Source organism: Amblyomma americanum, chromosome 10 (assembly GCF_052857255.1).
Source record: "Amblyomma americanum isolate KBUSLIRL-KWMA chromosome 10, ASM5285725v1, whole genome shotgun sequence".
In the NCBI taxonomy this organism is placed as follows: domain Eukaryota; kingdom Metazoa; phylum Arthropoda; class Arachnida; order Ixodida; family Ixodidae; genus Amblyomma; species Amblyomma americanum.
The window spans coordinates 87,605,045-87,625,223 of NC_135506.1; positions in this window are offsets into that span (position 1 = coordinate 87,605,045).

Sequence of the window (20,179 nt, forward strand, 5' to 3'; positions counted from 1 at the left end):
ACTGCAACGCTTGAGGGGGATATCTTGCGAGAGATGTATTACAACGCGAAACATACGAGTCATACGTACACTATGGACAAGGGCTGATTAATAGTTTACCAGCGGCCACACTGTTTGAAGACTAAATTATTGCTCTACGCTGCAATGCACACAACTTTGTAAACGCAACCCAAACCGCCGCCTCTGCTTCGCAATGTATCTTGCCTGCGTGCGCCTTACAGCTCATAGATACGGCGAATGCGCGGGTATCCTGTTCGCTTTTCCCTGCTTCCTGGCGTGTCGACACAATTCTCTGTTTCCCAGCACCGCTCGCTCGCTAACGAGCACTTCCGGCTGAAGCTACAGGAAGCCATGCAATGTCTGGCTTGCGGGGAAAGCGTGCAGAAGCGCGAATTCCATACTCACATGCATGGCACAACTGGGGGAAGCGGTGGCTTTGAAAGGCTGCCTAGTCGAAGCACGAACTGCTTACGCCGGTTGTGATGTGGCGCTGTGGCGGTAAAGAAAGACTAATGACCACCTCCATTCCCCACTAATAGATGACGTGAGTGACTGGTGGCGTCGTCTCCTGCATGCTTCTCTCACGCTGTCGGAATAGCGGCGCCTGACGATGGTAGGCGTTGCTGTGTAGTGCGCTTTAATGCAGTGGTTGCCCTTTGTCGCCTTCCTCTTGCTGTGTGCATTCACTCCCTCTTCTTATCATCATTGACTGCTTTCTTTTTTCGCATCTGCGATGGACAAATGCAGAACATCAGGAGGCTGTTGAAAAGCATACAGTAAACCGTGTTCAGAATATTAATACCGGTAAAAATAGCGCGAGAGAACACGGATGCAAGAATTCAAGCCCAAAATGCAGAATTAAAAATCATTATTGCGATAGCATTAGAGGCCTCGTTCTCGAGAAAAGTCGGTGTCTGTAAGGCAGTCAGTGCCACGAAAAAGCACGTGGCCCACCTCCCACGACCGGCCACGGTGATTAGTCGAGAGAGATCACGTCACCTTGTAACGTCATGACAACCTTGCCACCCTGGCCGGTGGCAATTAAAATAATTCGATCCCATTAAATTACATTTTAACACATTGACCCAAAAGAAAACAGAAAACCGTAGAGCGACCGATTCCGCGTATACGATAGTGTAGGCAGAACCTGCTAAACATACAAGGAGTACATGCGCGGAAGGAGTCTCTAATGATACCGCACTGAACTCGCAATACAAGCGGACGTCACGACCGCCCGTCCTTTGCCATAGCCGCGGCGACTGGGACCGGTTTGCTCGAATCTGCGGCAGCAACAAGCGCTACGTGACCAGAAATAGCGGAGGAAGCAGCAATAGCTTTCGCTATAACTTCGAATGATGTCGACCTTATCATGAACGATTACAAATCAGCCGTACGCAAATCTGTGAAAGTCGAGTATTTCACACTGCACTCTCTCTTCACCGCATCATCACTGCCTCCCTTCGTCCCATCACCATGCAATGTGTTCCGGCACAATACTCCAACCCAGATAATCAGGCCACCGACAATTACTCCCGGGAATTCTTCAGCCGGGCCATGGCGACTATAACCTGTGGTCCGCGAGGGCTCGATTGATCTCATTCCATGAAGTCAACGCCCATTACCACCTCGGGCGAAAGCTCTACACCACATCTCACAAATCCCTAAGGTGCAGGAAACTACCTGACGCCGCCTTCAAGCCTACTCATTCTCTTTCCCTCTTATTCTCTGCCTCTTCCTCCCTGGCTGATATTCCCCAAAATGTGCAATATACGAGGCAACAGCCACCCTAGATCACATAATTAGGGCCTGTCCGAAGGGTCCTGTCCTTGTTAATGCAGCTCCGAACCGCCGAGAGCTGGCGCTGGGAGGCCGTGCTGCTCAGCTCCAGACCGGAGGCCCAACTCCGGGTGGTGGAGCGGGCTGTCAAGTTCACCGAGGACACCCCCAGGAGTGCTCCCGGCCACGTAGCACGAACTAAAGTCCACCCATATAGGCTCCACAAGCTGACGAAGTAAATGTTTATCGTCCTCTTCATTTGGTGAGCTAGCATTATAAAACCTCCCATCTCAGATATCGCCGATGTTTGTCTGTCTGAATCCTCTGGCAGGGGCTCCAGCTGCCATGGTGCGCAGATGGCAACCTGCTCACCGTGTTGTGGGCAGCCTTTCAGCAGCCTTTATATCGCCAACTACGCAAAACTCTTGATGGCAGAACACTGTATGGCGACCGAGTGGGAGCTTCGCTAGCCATTGCATTAGACCACTACGACATCGTCGCAGCTGAACATACCGCATGTTTAACCGCCATTATCTCACGCCATGTTGTTGTTTACCTCAGTAAACCCTATGCTTTGGATATCCGCGTCTTCATCAGCTTGCATCCGTGCGCAATGGATCCAGAAAACACCGCTGTTGCGTTACCCTCTTATCCAGAGCTTCGAATAAGATCTGAACACCCGAGTAGAGCGCTCCGAACTCGAATTTTCCCAACCACGCTAAATTCGTCAATTTTTATTTAGTTGATTCAGAATAAATATGTCCGTGGTTGTTTGTGTCTTACAAACTTTGATGAGTGCTGTACGAGTGGGGTACGCCATATGTAATTCTCCTCTCTGAGTTTATATGGTCGTGATTCTGCCCTTGCGTTTGAGTTTTTCTCTGAGAATCAGTTCTGAAGTTTACGAAAAAAAAAGAGACCTGATGGCAGATAAAAGCGACGAGCGAATTAGATGCGTGGGCTCTGAGCCAGGATTTAATAGAATGCTTCCTTCCAATTGCTTTGGTATATTTGCAAACGAATATTCAGCGTGGTAAAAATTGCCATCTAATAGCAAAATAGGCCAGTTGGTGAGAAACAACACGAAGCGCATAAAAAGCATAATGACACTGAAAAAAAGATATACAGGACACGCGGAATCATTAGAGAAGACGATTTGCAAGAAAAACAGCCGGAAGTCAATAACTTTCTTCAAGCCGTAAGTGACCTGCCTTCGTACATTTATACTGTTTTTTTATTTTATTGTGGTTCCAACATTGGTGCCGGGCGTGTCAATATATGCACAATGTGTCTCCGTATATGAGTTGCGTTCTGAGCAAAGTGAAATGTTCCTTCAAGTGTCCCGTCTTTTTCTGCGCTTCAATCAAGATGAATCAGTTCAAACATGCCCAACTACTGGCTCGGCTAAAGTAAAATCATGTTTGCAACCAGCGCAGTCGGAACGTTTGCTAGTTTCTTCCTTCACGACGGTCTTCAAATATGTACACACAGAGTAAGGCTCAAATCGGGCATTACCTTTCTTCACAACCTAAGGTAATGTTTTGCGCTCACGTTAATGGTTCGCTCACTACAACTTACTTTTGTAGCCTCATCCACATGTCTAGAGTGCTCGTATGGCGCGTTCTTTTGTGCATTTATAGCACTCATTGCTGCTTTCCTGGCTCAGCACAGTTTCTCAATGTTTCATGAGTTAAAATACGATCCATGGCAACGTACATGCATGATAAGGTCTTGTTTCAAGGTCTAGGCCACTCGTAAATGACGGAGGTGTGTTCCCCGGTGCGCCGTTCGAGCGGTGTAGACAGTTGTTCGGGTGACTGTACATACTCACTCACCTGTGTACTCAAGCGTCAGACCTACTGAGTGTACTTTGCAGCCATGCTTTGCGTTTCAAGGCATGGCCCCGTATAATGCATTTTCCGTGCAAAGCATACGGCTCGATGAAAGACGGAGCGTCCCGTTTCTCTCGCAAGTTTTGAAAATTAATTATTAACGCCGGCTCACGCCGGATAGGGCCTACTTCATTTCGCTTAGCAAACAGCATAACAAAGGACAATTACAATTTAACTGCGCGGAAGCGGCCATTACAGCAATCTGATCGATGCCAGTGCAGGAGGCCTCTAGCGTGGAGCCGCTTCGAGTGTCATCGAGCGTCTTGGATGTCTCCCATTTTATTATTTGATACTTTCCTCACATTATATTTCTTTGATTATTTTTGCCGTGAACGCCATAAACATCTTCTGTCAATAGAAGCGCCCCACAAAATACTCATACACCTGCCCCGCGGCGACTTTAGCATGCGTTAGGCAAACTTTTGGACAAGGTTTATGGTTCATTGAGGTTTAACATCCCAAAGCGACTCAGGCTGTGAGGGACGCCGTAGTGAAAAGCTCCGAAAATTTCGACCACCTGGGTTGCTTTAACGTGCACTGACACCGCAATATACACAGGCACCTAGAATTTCGCCTACATCGAAATTCTACCACAGCTGCCGGGATCGAACCCGCGTCTTTCGGGTCAGCAGCCGAGCGCCACAACCACTGAGCCACCGCGGCGGCCCTTTGAGAGAATGAAAAAAATGAAGAGACACAGGCAAAGAGACGACGAAGAGCATTTTATTTTCGTCCAGGAAACCTTTACCTGAAGAACTCTTCGTGCCTCCAATTCTTGGCCAATCCTCCTATGTGGGCATCTGCCATTGTGTGAGGGTAACAACAACAAGAGCCTGCTATTGACGCTGACGTGTCCTTGCTGGCCGCTGCTGTTCTCTGCTTCTCCTGGTTGTTCCGGCTTGTTCATCATTGTTGGGGCCGTTCTGCGTTGGGTGGTTTTGGCCAAGGCGTAGGCTAAGACGCAGTTCATGTGAATCTGAGGGTGCGTTTTGGTGAGAGATGTCTTTGACCTCCCCTGTTGAAGGGTTGGCTGCTTGGTTTGCTAGAAGGGTCAGAGTTCAGGCTAGTGGGTAGTCAACATGAGGGTCCATAGCGCAGAATATTCAAAGAACACAACACGAGTGCTAACATTAGCGCTCGCGTTGTGTCTCTCTAATTTTGTGCGCTATGGATCCTCATTTTGGTTTGCCAGCTTTCCAGCCCAAAGCCTGCCGCTTCAGTCCTCCCCAAAAAATAGCACTGATGCAATTACCTCGGCTGTCGTCCCAATCGGTGACGGTGCGATCAAAATTAAAACCCCCAAACTAATTCGACAGGAGCTAAGATCACTGACAGACCACTATCTGCAATCTCTGAAGTGCGTCCATTTGGCCGTAGAGGCATTGTGTGGAAGTCCTCATATATCGCTTGTGTTGCAGACTTTCTTCAGTGCAAAATTTTCAGCTCACTGCTGGTGAAAGCATTCATTCCCGAACAGCTTGCATTTGTCAATGATATCGTACGTGGTGTCCACCCAGCATCATTCCCGCAAGAAATTCTAGAAGTTCTGGATGCAGGAGTTGGGGTCCTTTCAGTCTACCGCTGTAATAGAGAGGTAAAGCGCTCGCGTGTTGCTACTGAGTCTGTAATAACAACTTTCGCCGCCTCTTCCTGCCCTGAAGAAGTAAAAGTTTGGCTGATTGTCTACCGCGTAGACACTCAGGAGCCCCGCCCTCTTCAATGCACCAACTGCTGACGGCTCGGACATAGCGACAAAGCATGCAAACCGCATACCCGCTGCCGTTTATGTGGGTAAGGTCATTCTGCTGATACCTGCACCTCAGAGCAGCCTCACTGTTGCCTCTGCAGCAATATCCACTCAGCTGATGATGCCGACTGCGCAAAACGGTGTGAGGAGCGTAGCTTGTTGGATATTATCAGAGAGAAGCGGTGCTCAAGAGCCGATGCTTACGCTGTTCTTAACAGGAAAAAAGACCGATATGCTAGTTGGATGCGCGCTTCTGCTGGGAACATTGAATCCAACTTGACTGCCTCAATTGTGGCCACGGTAGAAAAAACCTTTAATAATAGAGTTGAAAGAATGCTAAACACTATCTGAGGCGCTGGCTCAGCTTGTTGCAGTTCAATCGGTGTCACCATCAACATCCGTTCTGGCAGCAACGTTTGTATCTGTTTCAGCTTGTACAGTGCTAGCCTCTCGGCATCACCTCCTGATGCTCTCCAGGTCCCACCCAACATCTCTGTTACTAGCACTGCATGTCACACCGACACCTGCACAACAGATGTTGGAATGTCGTGCCCTTCGCAGAAGTACCGTGCTGTCTCGTCACCATCTCAATCTAATTCTCCACAGATGAAAACATATATGTCGTCAGGCATCTGTCTCTAGGAAAATTCTTCTCCCTGACTGTGAGCTTTTAGCGATGAATACTTCATTTCCGCTTTGTGCCGATATTAGAATTGCTAATCTCTGTTTTCCTTTAGGTGTACACAGGACAGACTGTATAGAAAACTTGATGACTGGCACAAGCAGTGCAGTCATCGCAGGAGATTTTAATTCTCCCCATAGTGACTGGGGAAGTCGTACTGATTCTTGTAGCCAGCTTCTCTGGTCGTGGCTCTCTGCAGGTGCTGTAGGTTGCTGGTATTCCAAAGAAATAACCTTTATGCGAGGGGTTGCTCGCTCAGCCTTTCACTTAACACTATCAGAAGGTAGGCTAGAGGTGACTGATTGGTCGACAGAGGATTCGGGTACAACTAGCGATCACCTTCCTATAACTTTCACTATCCGGTTGTCTCCGCTCAAGTCTAGTTGTGTAGCCCTTAAATTTGTCAACCACAACATTTATTTATAAAAATCTGATGCCCGCCTCACTTGCCTCTACAGTTAGTACAAGCCGGGATGAAAGAGCTCAGCAGACGGTTTCGTTTTTGCAAAATGCAGTAGACCACTCAATATTCGCATTGCCCGCAGCAGCCTCTAATAGACAGCCGTCTATTTGGTGGACAGAAGAATGTGAGAAGGCCTATCGTCGTAGAAAAGTGGCCTGCAAGAGGCTATCCTGCAACCACAGTGCAGCCAATTGGTTAAATTACAAATTCTTTTCTGCATCTTTCAAAAGAACAATTGCAAAAGCCATGGAGGAGTACAACCAAAATTTAAACACATATCTTTCAAATCCTCGTAATCAGAAATCCCTGTATAGATTCATGGAACTTAACAAGGGTTCTGCAGTCTCTCTCCTCTCTAGCTGAACAGTGTTATCACCACAAAAGGCTCAAGAAATCGTGGAGCCTATTGCTCAGGGATTGGCGTTGCGCTTCCAGACGCAGAGAAACGTCCCTTTGTGCACAATTTCACCCTCTTCGGACTACACCGGTGTTGATGCATCAGAGCTCCTCTCAGTCCTGGCATTGTTGCATCCTGCAGCTCTTGAACAAGATGGTGTCACTTTTGATATGATTAAAATTTTAGCCTACAACTTTATAAGTGACCTCTTAGATATGATCAACGCTTCGTTGAAAAATGCATGGATTCCAAGCATTTGGAAAACAGCGAAAATTATTTTATTGATGAAAGATGCAGGCAAAGGATACGTCTTAGATATTATTCGGCTAGTTGCGGTAACTTCAAATTTAGTCAAACTAATAGAAAGAATAGTGCACAGTCGCCCCACAAAACATATTTACGACGTCAGCGGTCTCAGCTCAGCCCACACTGGCTTTCTTCGGGGATGCTCTATATGCTCCGCTCATGTGGATCTAGAGAGTAGAACCCGGCTCTTGCTACGCAGCAGGGAAGTTTCAGCTTTGGTGACCCTTGATGTAGCAAAGGCCTATGACAGTGTAGAGCATACTATTTTACTTAACAGACTTGCTCAGTTACATCCTCCAACCTACATTTATGCGTGGATATCTGAATTTCTGAAGCACAGATTCTTTTACTGCGCCGAGGTAACCCTATGTTCGAATACATATTATCAATCAAGAGGTGTGCCGCAAGGATCAGTGCTATCCCCTCTGCTTTTTAATATTTTGCTCAGTGGCATCCCCATTCGTCCTCATATAACAGTTTTTGTGTATGCAGATGACATAGCTTTTTAGCCTCGGCCAGGGATATTCATTCGCTTTATCAGATGCTGCAGAGATATCTGTATGCTCATAGAGTATGGTTGCAGGGTATAATTTATCCCCGAATGTAGACAAATGCGGAGATTTGGTATTTTCTCCAGACACGCCTTTGCACATTTCCTTGGTAAATCGCACTAAGAAGATTCCGAAAGTGGAATCCGTTAAATATATATAGGTGCTACTTATCACCCAGCATTAGATTGTAGCCTTTGTATAAAGAACAACGTGTTTAAAGGAGAACGCGCTCTATAGGTCGGCTGACAAGAATCGCCAATAAAATGTTTCGGATGCACCGCGGCACATTATTGCTACTATACAAAGTCTATGTAAGACCTATACTTGAATTTGGTTGGATTCTGTTCTCTGGTAGCGCAAACTACAAGATTCAACACTTAATCTTACCGGAAAGGCGCGCTCTATGTCTCTGCCGTGCCATGGAGATCATGTAAGCATTGCCAACAACGTTAAAATACTGGGCATGCGCATCCAAGCGGAAGCGGGAAACCTCACGGCACTCAAAAAGCTCACCGACACCACGAATAAGGCTATTACGTCTGATAAAGCGAATCATGAACAGGAAATTTGTATTAAGGAGAAGGATTCGATTAAGCTCATACAGGCATTTATTATTACCATAATCACGTAGGCACTGCCGCGCGTGGTGCTAAGAACCAGCGAGACAGAAAAGATCAATGTTCTCATCAGGAAATCATATAAACAGGAGATAGGTCTATCTGCAGGTACGTCAACAGCAAAGCATCTAGCACTAGGCTTACACAACCTATTCGAGGAACTTATGGAGGCATATTTTAGCGCGAAAATCGAGAGGATGTCGACAACACGAACTGAAAGGAAAGTCTTGGAAACGCTAGGAGTGAAGCCATTAGAGCAGAATAAGAAATAGGGCCTACCCAAGGAACTCAGGAAAAGAATAAAAATCTTGCGGATACCAAGAAACATGCATCCCGAATACCACAAATCAAGAATAACAGAAAGAGCAAGATACACTAAGGATAGGTATGGAAAAAAGGCAGGAGTTGCATTCACGGATGCAGCAGAATACAAAGACGAAGAGGTCATGACTGCAGTAATGGTAGATAACCTTAAAATCAAAACGGCAGTTAGCCTTAATGCAGTTAAACCTGAAGAAGCCGAGGAGGTTATGATTGCACTGGCCATAGCAGATCCAAATAATTAGATTATGATCACAGACTCGCAAGCCACCTGCCGAAACCTCGTCAAAGGAAGAGTTGTCAAGAAAGCGGAAACAATCGTGAAGCAAATTTCTAAACTGATAGAAATGGTCACTGTAATATGGACGCCTGCTCATGAGACTCTTCGCGTTAACAATGGCAACCACTGCGCAGCCGGAGCACTTACTTGCTTAACGAGCATTATCCGAGGTCGATGAGAAGAAGAAGGAAAGACTAATCACATACCGGAAGCTAATACAGCATTAACGACTGAAAAGAAAAACATACTCACTAAGGAGGAAGAAGTAGTGTTACAAAACTACAAACTAATACACACCCACACCTCATCATTCTGCATAGGGTACACCCCACGTTATATTCAGATAAATTTCCATTTTGTGAGGTATACTCAAATATATTTCATGTAGTATGGGCATGCCAAGACAAAAAACAGGAGCTAGCGATCATCAGAAACCACACAATTGAGCGGTGTGAGCGGATGCTGACCAGCTCACTCCAAGAGGACAAGAAAACATTAATGCAACGGGCGAAACAGGCGGCCATCTCCAGTGGGTTCCTGGACTAAGGGCTCGACTTACTATATTCTTTTGCTTATTCATTCATTCAGCCCTCCGGGCGCGGTACTAGTGGCCGATATTTTTCTGGCCTCGGCGGCTTGCAGGGACCGGTTCGAAAAAGAAAGAAAGCGAGGAAGGAGAGGGAACAAGTGGGAAAACAGCGGGAACGTAACGGAACTCGAGAAGACAAGGAATCACTTGAACTGAAAAACAGAGAAAACGGGGAGCAGGCGCAGCTACAAGGAGACGATTTAGGAACTAGCGAAAATACGAAAAGGACAGTTGGCAAGGGGAATATGACTAAGAGAGAGAGAGAGAGAAGTGCTAGAGGAAAGGCAGGGAGGTTAACCAGTAAAATGTTCCGGTTGGCTACCTGCACTGGGGTAGAGGGATCAGGAGGGCGCAAAAAAATAAGAATAAATAGAAAAATGCGCTGTAAGTCACAGGCCGCCGTAGCTGTAGCTTGCATGCCTTGAGGGATGCCGACTGCTGCGACCTGAGTGGAACACATCGAGGGCCCTCCATCACAAGGCAGCGCAGACGTTTCAGTGTCAAGAAAGGCTGTTTGCCGTTGAGGCTGATAATGTTGATGTCAACGTAAGCATCGGACTTCTCGGAAGGATGAGGCTGGAGGAGGTGTTGTGTCAGCTATTGGACAGGGGAATATGACGGGGATTAAAGGAATAGAAAGGGCGACACAGAGTGAAGTTGAAAGGATTATCTTGACGGCTTCAAAGAAACGGAACGGGCGCTGCGCCTTTACCACTCCTTCCAGGGCGCTCGAATGCGCCAGCAACGCGTCGCCGAGCACCGCAAACGTGTAGCATTCGAACGCACTTATATTCAATTCCAGGAAGGCCCTTATATTGACAGGCCGCGGTGGCTAAGTGGTTAAGGCGCTCATCTACTAATCCGGAGTACCCGGGTTGGAACCCGACCGCGGTGGCCACGTTTTGATGCAGGCAAAACGCAAAAGGCGCCCGTCCGCTGTGCGATGTCGGTGCACGTTAAAGATCGCCAGGTGGTCGAAGGTACTCCGGAGACCTTCACTACGTCACTTTGCCGCAGCGGTGGCTCAGTGCTTATGGTGCTCGGCTGCTGACCCGAAAGATTCGGGTTTGACCCCGGCTGCAGCAGTCGAATTTCGATGGAGGCGAAATTCTAGAGTCCCGTGTACTGTGCGATGCCAGTGCACGTTAAAGAACCCCAGGTGCTCGAAATTTGCGGAGCCCTTCATTACTGTGTTTCTCATTGTCTGAGCCACTTTGAGACGTTAAACCCCCATAAACCAGAATCCAAAACACTTCTGTCTTATTTCTTTCACACTCTTCTTTATTCCTTCTCTTACGACACGGTTCGGCGTTCCATCGAGATATGTAAGACAGTTACTGCATTTTCTTTCCTCAAAAATATATTTTAATTTTTCTAAATTGAATTCCACGGGCTTCCTTCGACGCTAGGAGTTACTCGAAAGAAAAATAAGGAATAAAATTAGGGTCGCTTTGCGTAGTTAGGTTAAAGGCGAATAAGGTTCGCTAAAAGTTCGGTTTAAACTTTGGTTCCCCTGTTCAGATGCAGTGTTGACGGATGGCAGATGTTAGGATAGCGATAATGGGTTCCCTGGTGCTTGACGCGGCCCCTCAAGGAATGAAAATCGAACTGGTAGCGCACCCAGCGCGGTGATCATCTCCCGCAAGGTAGCGGCTACGGTGGCCACGGACCGAGTGGAAGAGGCCGAGGAGGCTGCAATAGCACTATATAGATCTATCAGGAAGGCACCAGCACAATTCTCAGTGAGTGCGAAATGACAGTTCGCAACTTCGCGTTGGGACGTATCTCGGCTACTGCATGCCAAATTCTTCGTAGGATGCTGGACTACTGGAAGGAAGTGGATCTAGTCAGGTGTTCCAGTAAACGAGGCCGCTCACCAGTGTGATCGAGGTTTTGTCAGCCGACCGGTGAGGGGGTCTCGGACCCGGATGTCCCAAGAGTTGAGACGCTATTTACATATCAGGCCACAAGCAACTATTACATGGAGCTTAGAGTGAGCCTGCCTCCTCTGCACTTTTCACTCAGCCGCGAGCAGGCTACCACGTGGAGGTGGCTGCAAACGCGGTCGCATCCGTACTTGTGGACGTATTCCAGTATCCTTCCCCATTTGGTAAATCCGTATTGTCAGCTCTGCGGCGAGCCTGCCACCTTTGACCACATAATTTGAAACTGCACGGTGGATCTTCCTCAGGCAGATCTAGTCACATCTCCCACGCTTGAAATATGGGAAGCTGCTCTCGCCGGCCCGGACCCGGACGTTTAGTCCGGGCCACAGATCTTTTTTAAAGCGGCAGTCCATGTGGTGGTGCTACACGTCAAGGTCCATGCATTCGGAATTGGTCATTCACTACATTCACAGACCCTTTGGAGTATTCCTGCAGCCTGCTTCACTTGCGAGCGAAAACGCTAGCGAATCCTACCACCTCGGCGCAAAAACTTGTATTTTAGTCGTCGCGGCGGCGAGCAGCGAGGTGCGATGCGCCGCTCATTTCCTCATTCGCTTGCATGTGAACCAAGTTTACCGCTCCTGGGACAGTGGTGGAGCTGTCAAGCGATGAGCCAGTGCCCTCGTCATGGGAGGTGTCGGGCGAAGGTGGTGTCTCTTGGCGCTCTGGCGGCCACGTTCGAAAAATCGGTTTATCCCTGACGCACCAATAAATCAGGGACCGCAGGCTTTCCGCATGCCTGTATACTGTGGAACGGCAGTGGCTTTCCATCGGCAGGCACGTCGCGTCAGCTCAGACTTAGACGCTGCGACAAACTGAGTAGTGTTGTCGGTATGCATGGGCACGCTGCTTCTATCTGTAATCGCTTCGTTGGGCTCTGGTGCCTCCAGAACGCCGAAGGTGGGCCGAATCCGCTTCGAAGTTATCGCTAACAGCATCCTTCCTCCCGTGTCATTTACGTGAGTTCTTATAAAGCTTGGAATGCAGAGTTTTACCTACGATCATCTGGAACGCCGGGACTGGCTTCTATGCCAGCGCCGCCGTGTTGAGTGGTGACACCTTTTGATATCCGCCGCGCTGCCGCCTTCGGTCGCCACCTTGGGGCAAGTCGCTTTCCGTGGCAGTGCTTTGGAGTGTACGAAGCTGTTGATTTGTACGGCTGATGCTGGGAGATTGAACTGTGATGTCAAAAAACTAGCATGCCAGGCTGGTGTGTTTCATTCTTTTCCGGCTCGGCGCCCGAATTTTTCATTTTCTACGGGATAAGACGCGGGGAAAAGCGTGGGAGGCGAAAACGAAGCGCGAAAACTAGAAGACGAACGCGACAATCTCAGGAGTATAATCATGTCGCTCTACCTGTGCTGATTTTTATACATGCCACGCGCGGTATGCGCTTTCGGAAGCAACACCATTATTCAATGGCTCTTCTCCAATCCCTTCTAAGCACTAGCTTTGTGCAGTTTGAATAACTTTTTTACCTTGGCCACCAATCTCGCGCTGTGTACAACAGGTATTTTGGCGTCCCTTCAAAGTTGAAGCAGCTCGAAGAATCGTTACAAACGTGAATATCAAACATGTTGCATCGAATTCTTGGGCATCAGGGATAGCGCGCTGGGTTTTTGAGGAGGACCATTTGGATTGACAGGTGTGGAAAGGCTTATAATCTAACATATGGATACGTGGGTGTGCTATATCCCATACGCTCTAGAAATTTTATCCTCACCTTCAGTATGTGATACTCAACTTTAATATCGTTAGCGGAGTGCAATATAGCGATGATCATTAGTGATTAGCAAGTACGGCTCCAAAAACGGCCTCTGCAGTGTGGATATTGCCAGCCCTGGCCCCAGGGGGTGGTTCACAGCCGCAATTATACACCAAGACAGGCAGGCGGACGGTTTGAGCTTTAGGGCAGCTGAGCCCACCCACAGAGGGGAGGTGGCTATTGGATTGGTCATCTCCCATCCTACTTCTCAACATATCATCATCGTCTCCCGCGCAGCGTGTTGAAGCTACGAAGCCGGTCGCGTAGCACCCGTAACAGCATATTTCTTGCGTTGGTGCATTAGCAATACGGAACCCACCCCTAAACACATCATCTGGACTCCAGGCCATCAGGGTCTTCGAGGGAATGAGGCCGCACGTGGGGCTGCCCGAGCTCTCATCTCCCGGGTACCTCATACCGACTCGGATACCTCGGATGCAGGACAACCCTTGTTCCACTTTTGTGAAATTCTGAAATATTACCAGCATAAACATCAACGCTACCAATCCCCGGAAAAAAGGCTTGGCGAAGCAGGCGAAGGCGCGCTTTTCCGACTTTTTACGAATACTCTTGTATGCCTGGCTATAATGAAACATTTCGAATCTATGTCCACTGGCCAGTGCTCGCACTGTGGGGAGGTGGCTGAACCTAACACATGGTGTGGGTGTGCCAGCAGAAAACAGCCATATCTCCAAACCCCCACCCAACCCGAGAGGACTGGGAGGTGGTCCTGCTCGGCTGTTCGGACCTCCAGGCCCAGAGAGCCTTAATCCATTAGCTTTTGCTCATGGGGTCCTGGACTAGGGACTCCACTTAGTATGTAAGACGACTCTTTTAGGGGAAGCCCCCGAACACCTCTCTGTATATATATCGAACAAATGCTTTTCCCCACCATCACTTCCCCTTTTGTGTTCGGAGCCCTGATGCGAACGCGGGTAGCAAGTCGAGTCTGGTATTTGCCAAAGGAATGCACCACTAGACCCCTTTGGCAACTGCCCATTAGACTGGATCTTGAAATCTGGTTGCAACCATCGGGGCTTCAGGTTAACGCAGATGAAGGGGCTTTCCCCTCTCTCGTTTTCGAATTATATATACTGGTTGTCCGCTCAGTGCATTTACGAGTGAATAGGTTGTGAGTGCGGAGGTTGTGATGCCAGACCTTTCACGATCTGATAACTGTGAGGACATTGAGCCAGTCTTCCTCTCTCATTTTCGTGCCTCCTAAAAACGGAGCATCATGAGGACGTCTTTGACCTCGTGGCAGAGTTGATGCTCTTTGTAGATCTTTAACCCGGCCTGATGACATTTGAAGCGTGGTTACTGACCCGGTATCAAGAAAAGAGGTTCGTGCTGCGTTGAATACAATGAATAAAGCCACCGCCCCTGGCCCTGATAGTTATTAACAGTATTTTATTGAATTTTTTTATGTTGTAGGTGACACTCTGACTGCTCTTGCTAATCTATCCTTCGTTGAAGGTCTGAAGCCAGGATCTTTTTTTTTTCTAGGCCGCATTGTCCAACTGTTAAAGGGGCTCTGAATCACCTTCCGAGGAGAAGACATCAGCTTGCTCAATCACAGCATTCTGTTGTCATGAACACCTGAGCCAAATAATACACTTCGACAAGCAGCACATGATCCACACTCACGCGTCAATGTTGGCGAGCACTTCCCGGCGACTTTTTCATGCTCGCGCCCTCCTCCGTCGGTCGCATCTGCGTATACATGTTGAGAGACGGCTATTCATTAGATTCTTTCAGATGTCAGGCAGCTACCAAGGACGCGGTCAATAAGCCGTGTAGCTCCGGCGGGTCAGGAAGCTTTCCCCAGAGGTGGGGCCGCGGACGAGTGCCGACCTTCCAACGTGCAAAAAGTGACGAGAGGAGAGGGAAAGGCGCGAAGACGATGAAATTCAAATTTTGATGACAGATAACTCTGTTTCTACAAAGCGCATTACAAAATTCTTGGAAAATATACTTTAACATCCCAGGCATACCGCAATTTTATTAGAGCCCCTTTCAGAGCCCCTTTAAAGCCGAGTATGCGGTAGTTGTGACTTTTCGCCCCCTCTCTCTTAATGATGTTTAGGGTGGGAAAACCTTGACGATCGTAAAGCGATGAAGGGCTTCTTCTAGGTTCGGCTTTGTCGATCACGTTACTCGAAGTCAATTTCGGCAGAATTAGGTGTTTATTTACACTTTAAAAAATTCGAAGACGCTTAAGCTTCGCCTTCAAGATGGAACGAGACAGCGTGCTTTAGCGCTGCCAGGGAGTCCACGGAATGCCATCGCCTTTCCCCTTGGACAAATTGATCGGAGTCTCTAGGAGGCCTCTGAAAACAACCCAGACGCTGCTCCACACTAGGACTCGTAGACGAGTGCGGTTCCGTCACACCTGCTCAGAAACAACGACACTACTCTGACGCAGAAAGGTCGCCTACGCACGCGCTATCTGCCGGGCCAGCGCCGTGCATGGAGGTTTTAGTGGGCCCAACAGGATGGCGCCACGACTGCACGCCAAGCACGAAGCAAAAAGGCTCCCTTCTTGCAGACATCTCCAGCGGCATATGCTTTCTATATCGCGCGCGTTGCCAACATGACTCGTCGCACCTCGAGGAGGTCGTCAACGTTTGCTGGCCGTTTTTCCTGGGATGGAAAGCCCGCATTGGTTGCACGGCCCTTGCTGAACCTGGCAAGTGAAAGACTTAGGACTGCGGTCATGGAAAGTTACTGCAAGTGTTTTCGTTGTCAAAACAGTCCTCGAGTGGATAGCGATGAGGCATACCGGGGGCCAGAATGTCCTGTTTTGGCCCGGCACTGCAAGTGCTTTGTTCTTCCAACATCGTTAAACCGGGCCACAAGTAGATCGGCCACCGACTTTTCATTAGGTCGTTTCAGATTTTATGAGAATTTCGCTGGGTCCATGCCTGGATGACATCATAGAAACGGCGGTCGTTAGTATTGGAGAGCCAGTTGTAGTGCTGGAGCTAGATCAAAAACAGTATAGGAACTCATCCGTAAGAAGTTGGAAACTCTTCGCGTTTGGCCTCTTACCTCATGCGGTTAGGGATTTTGAATGGCGGGCGACGAATGTGGAAAGTCCTTCCCACGGATAGAGAGTGCCCTGCGGGAAGGAGAATTGTGCCAACGTCGTGGTGCCCGAATTGTGATGCTGTCCAGACCCAACACCAGGCCACACTTGAGTATGTGGTTGGCGTTCTGTTTGGCATTTAGTATCTTGAATGCTTGCTGTTCAGGTGCTCCTCGATCGTGCATCAAGGTGCTCGCTTTTTGAGTGTCTCATTACTGCCGCAACCACTCACGTGCTTTGAAGGTGGCGTTGCCTCGCCGAGTGGCGTGGTCAAAGGCTCCGTACAATTCACCCATTAATGTGGAACTTGCGAGTAATTGATTTGACTTTCATTCAAGATGAACTGTGTCTTGATGGGGAGGAGCTGCTTCTGCGCCCATGGACGACAACGTTCATCACGGTGATTCAGGGCAGGGTGGTTCTCCAGTTATGATCGTTATACTAGTTATGGACATCGTTTATCTCAACACATGTGCACATTCAGGGCTGTGCACGTTTTGTTTGTCGTATGCTTCCGTCCGTTGCACAACATTTGTGTGTTTCGTGTTTACATCCTGTGCTTGAAGTATTATTGGTATTGGCAGTGTCTGTGTACTTTCTGCAGGCCTTTAAAATGTCGATAACCCTGTCTGTCTGCTAATCAGTCAGTCCGTGCATATTTCGCACGTGGTAGTAATGTAAAGAAATTGTGTTTGTGCTTGATCTGGGCGTGAACCCGACATCATAGTTTCACGACGCGTCCTATTGTTTCATCGTCCCCAATAAATTTTTGTGATAGATTCATTGCTAGTTTCTATTGGACATTGGACAGTGACGTTTCTGGGTGGCTTGCGCTAGGGACGTCCCTTCTGTTTTTCCGGGGAGCCTACGGCACCGTGGTGTCCATGGAAGGGCTTGGTCTTCGACATTAATGTGCCTGGGGGGACTTGTGCCGCGATCGTCCTTCACGTGGCGGCCTTAGTAGTCGGTTTGTGCGAAGTTTACTACGTAGAGCATATGGGGTGAGTCTATCCAAGTGACCATCAAGAGAATTAATGGTCTCTATGACTAATCATCGACGCTGGCTGCGTGACCATCGGCACTGAGCGTGTTCCAGTCATTCCTGTGGGGCCTTCAGTTACCACCGTGGCCTGCCTCTGCCCTCATACGTCACCAATGAAACCTTCGCCCAATTCCTCAACTAACGCAAGCTGTTCCTTGTTACAGCAGTGTCAGATGAGTTCCCTATGCGGAGTCCCGACTGGAACGCGGTACGTGAGAATGGAGATGTCTCCCCCGAAACCTGTTCCCAACGGCCTGTGGGTTGCAGGTTAAGTGTAACCTTTGACTACACAAGCATGCAGAGGGCCGGCAGGCTGTGTGGCTCCACGGGCCACTTTACGGTGTTGTGCATGCCGCCGTTCTGTGGTCATTGTGCTTTCTATGGCCACCCTGGCGATGGCTGTGCCCATCCGGCAGGCGTTGCGGAAACTACCCCTCCACTATGGCGTGTACTGAGCACCGTTAGTACTCGTACGCAGTCGCTTTCGCCTTTGCATCGATCGAATTTCTTAAGCGTCACATACGAATGCCGTCTGCGAATTTGATGATTTAGAAGTTACCTAGATTTCGGTGATGATATCGCTCGGAGCAAGGCCATTTTATAGATATGCAATGTGGGAAAGCCAACTCAACAAACTTTGAAATGCTAATCTTCGGCGTTGGATATTTCTTACCGCACTGCCAATTATGAAAATTTAAAAACCAGGCACGCCTTCGATGTATACGGCCTTCAGTTTTGCAATTTAATTTTGCCCCTTAAATCTAAAGTAAAAACGCTGAATAATCAGTTTCGTTAATTAATTATTCTATTTCTGAGCTCTGCCGCCTACATAATGTCCGCCTTGCTCTGCCATCGGCCTGCATGCACTAACCGCACCGACGCACGTTGGTCTGTAAATGTACGAAGAAAAAAATCACCCAATATATTCCTTTGTGTATGCTTGCGCTGTGCATAGTTCACCGCCATTTGTATAGCTGCCATTATATGAGCGGTAGTCAGAATCTAATGGCCGTTTGGTGCCCACAAAAGTTTTCGGAACGTCGGAATCCCGAGAACCGTCAATTTCCTCGCCGCCTAGAAGACCAGCCAGGCACCGGGGTGTGTATTGTGCAGGTCGTGCTACGAACTACAAAGCACACCCTTAAAGTTCATGGCTGCATGCTTACATTGCGCAGTAAGTAGGCTTTGTGGCAACTTTCGTGTTCCGAAACTTTTGTGGGCACCTGTTCGTAATCAGCGTTCAATTCCAAGCTTTTTGGTAACGCTGCATCAACATCTTTAATTCCCCTGCAGAGTAGTTTGCCGCCTGGGAACTGAACCAGCTGACAAGAGTTACTTGTATTGGAACCGTTCTTCACTGAGCTACGGTTTGAAGCGCAAGAACGGGATATAGTCAATAGGTACAAGGTGGGGAGAGTAGGGCGCGCGAGCAAAACATTCTCAACCAAAATGTTGTTCAGGCAGCGGTGTCAGTACGCGCGTTGTCATGGTGGAGGAGGACTATTCCAGACGACATTTTCCAGTGCCCCCGATTTTTGATCTCACGTAAGTTTAGTGAGTGTTTCGCAGTACACATCAATTGTTAGTGTCCTCTCCTTCCGTTAAATTTACCAAAGTTACACCTTTTTCGTCCCAGAAAACCGTATCTGTCATTTTCCGACACGAGTAAGGACATTGCTTGAATTTCTTCGCTATTGATGATTTCGAATGACGCCACTTCACTGACTGTTGTTTTGTTTCTGCGTTGGTGTACGATATTCACGTCTCGTTATCCGTAAAAATCCAACGCGCAACTCTCGATTACTTTGGGCAGGGTATGGTCTTTTCGCACACAAAATTTCAATCACAGTGCGCACTTCGCAACTGGCGGGAGCAACGATTCTCGAGGACATTGCCTGCTTTCACTCACAGACAAATGATTACTGAACTAATAAGAAGCTTCAGTGCGTTCGCAAACAATCAATAGGCGCTGCATGCGTACATCTTTGCTCTGACACTTCAATGTTTAAGTATAAGCAAACGGGCCTAACTTTCGACTAACCCCCGTATACGTGTCTATTATCACATACGTCACGGCGGTCGCATTTTGATGGGGCCAAATGCTTAAGGCCCGTGTACAGCGCTATATCAGTACACGTTAAGAACCGTAGGTGGTCTGAATTATTCGAAAACGACACTGATAGTCTGAGTTGCATTTGGACTATAAGCCTCATAAAACACTCAACAGTATCTATGCGCTATAATTGTGTGCACTTACATCACCATTACTATCGTTTCTATTTTAGCCCCTGCCTTTGTGAATTGTATATTTCTGCGTTTTTTTTTTGTTTTGCATATGAAATGCCTACTATTTGCTTTGCATTGAGTCGTTAGCTGCTGTATAATTTTTTTTTCTAAACACAGCCATTAATTACACTGCTGCACTAACACCACTCGGCGACGCACACAGGTGTGATTCTCGCACGTGCACCATGCAAAGGGCCAAAGTAACCTCTGGCCTTCCCTTTGTCCTCCCTCGCAGAGCATTCCGAGGCCCCCCCGAACGCACCTGGCCGGCTAATGTGCGCGTCGCTCTGAGTGAGAACACTTCAGGATTCTCGTCGCTCTGAGGGTACAAAAAACAACAGGCAATTAATTTCCGGACGCTCATGCACAGCGGAGAGGTCTTAAACGGAAGGCGTGGTGGAAAGCTCTACTATTTCCTCGCCTGACTAAAA